The following is a 2,106-nucleotide window of genomic DNA, read 5'->3' as shown; positions in this document are numbered from 1 at the left end:
TTCCTTTCTGATTTGGATGCACTCTATTTCTTTTTCTTGCTTAATTGCTCTGGCTGGAACATCCAATACTATGTTGAATAGAAGTTATAAGAGTGGGCATCCTTGCCTTTCTCCTGATCTTGGAAGAAAAGCTGTCAATTTTTCACCATTAAGTATGATACAAGTTGTGGGCTTTTCGTAACGGACTTTGTTATAATGGCAGTAGAAGAAGGTAAATTTCTTTCAGCAGTATGTTTGACTTTCAAACTAGAAGGAAATCAGATTTCATTAAGTTTAAATTGCTTAGGAATATCAAAAGTGCTAAAGACCAAGTATGTTTGTTTATCAAGATCCAGTGTTTAAAAATCATGCTAACCGGATACTGAGGAATAAGAAACTGGAGATGCTGGGGATTGAACCCAGGACCTCATACATGCAAAGCATGCGCTCTACCACTGAGCTACATCCCCAGGGCTGCACAACCTCTCTGGCACAAAAATACTTTTCTTTATGAATATATGATCCACTTTTCCCTAAAATGTATTTCGTGTACTTTGTTGTGCACAAATTATATACATTGTATAGGTCTTGAATGTCAGAAAGAAGATGTATGCAAATCAATGTCACTAAAGGCTTTAGATTTACCTGAACCTGACCAGGCCCAGCTCAGAATAAGTGGCTTCAAAATTGGCTTTTATCTCAGTATGACCATGAATACTAGTCCTGTAGAAATCAATGTCAAGAAGTAAACTGTGTTTCTATAATAGCTTCTGTTTTCTTAACACTCATTTGTGGTTTACTCTATTTATTTGTGAAAGTCAAGGATTTTTTAGCGGTTAATGGACATTCAAGAGCTGAATGGGGTTGGTGAAAACCTTGAAAGAACATACGAAATTTATTTTTAAGTCTACTGGGTTTTTTTTTTTTTTTTTTTTTTGGTGATGATTATAGGCGAAAGTTTTCGTTAGATAATCTAATGAGTTCAGTACCATCCAATTTTAAAAACTATTGTTCTAAAACATACTGGACACTATTTTATTTTATAAATAAGAATATTTGATATTTAAGACCATGACTTTGGGAAGAATTTGGTTTAAACTCTAGCTTGATTAACTATTTACTAGCTGTGATTTGGGCAAGTTACTTCATTTCTCCCCTGTTCTCAGCTTTCTCATCTGTAAAATGTACATCATAATGCTTACTTTCATGACTATTTTAGAGATTTAAAGGTATGGGAGAAAACATACAAAATGCGACAATAGCAAATGTTCAATAAATTGCAAACATATTCTAACTATGTCTGATTTAAGTAAGACTGCTTGGAGTTTGAGAAACCAGCAGAGTATGTTTTTAAACGGTTTGACTTAAAATTTTTCCAATTTTGTTTTAGAAATTCTCTATTCATGACTGATCTTGAGCACCCAAGTAGTTAAATCCCAATATAACCATGTGATAGATCACCAGTAGAGAGCCTGAGAGTCATTGGGAATGCAAAAGAAGGAGGAGAGGTTGCGGAGATTAAAGCTCCAAGCAGTGGATTTGATATTGTTTAGATTAAAGATGATTTCAGACTAAAAATTTGAATGAATTGCCAGAAAGGAGGACCGGGTTTTAAAAAAAGCAGTTAGGCCCCGCTGGGATTCGAACCCAGGATCTCCTGTTTACGAGACAGGCGCTTTAGCCAACTAAGCCACAGAGCCAGCTGTGCACCAGGTGAGGGTCCTTTTATGATTAAATTGTACTCAATTAGGTGAAAAGCTGTGTTATCAGTTAGAGTTACTGTGCACACTTAGAATAGATCAACCTCTCGGTAAAGGCAGATTCGCGAAAGAGACTCCTGGAACTTAGATTCCCAACAAACCTAACAAAACACATACACGCACTCACACCGTACCTTTGAGAATGTACTCGAACAACCATGGAATAGGAAAGAGTGGAGACCAGCCGAGTGTTTATTGTGGAGGAAGGGACTTCTCTGAGTGAGGCCAGAATAGTTTTTATATTTCACCCGATTGTAATAATTTAGAATCATCAAGTGAGTGGATACTCTAAAAGTGTAGTGAAAGACTTTTCTAGCAAAATAGGTCAGTTAGAACTTTTATCAGATTAATGATATTCCTGGCTGTT

General features: G+C 36.1%; 2 non-coding genes across 2 annotated transcripts; both read right to left on the bottom strand.

Annotated features, from left to right (window-relative positions):
• Positions 1 to 377: 377 nt before the first annotated feature.
• Positions 378 to 449, bottom strand: TRNAA-UGC (transfer RNA alanine (anticodon UGC)). Its single transcript has one exon. It is a non-coding gene; the product is annotated as a tRNA-Ala (tRNA).
• A 1,156-nt stretch (positions 450 to 1,605) lies between these two features.
• On the bottom strand, positions 1,606 to 1,679 carry TRNAT-CGU (transfer RNA threonine (anticodon CGU)). The gene has a single exon. It is a non-coding gene; the product is annotated as a tRNA-Thr (tRNA).
• Between the last annotated feature and the right edge of the window lie 427 nt (positions 1,680 to 2,106).

This window comes from Equus quagga, chromosome 15 (genome assembly GCF_021613505.1).
Source record: "Equus quagga isolate Etosha38 chromosome 15, UCLA_HA_Equagga_1.0, whole genome shotgun sequence".
Taxonomy (NCBI): Eukaryota; Metazoa; Chordata; class Mammalia; order Perissodactyla; family Equidae; genus Equus; species Equus quagga.
Note: the sequence above shows the minus strand (reverse complement) of the source record. Positions and strands in the feature narration are given on the sequence as shown.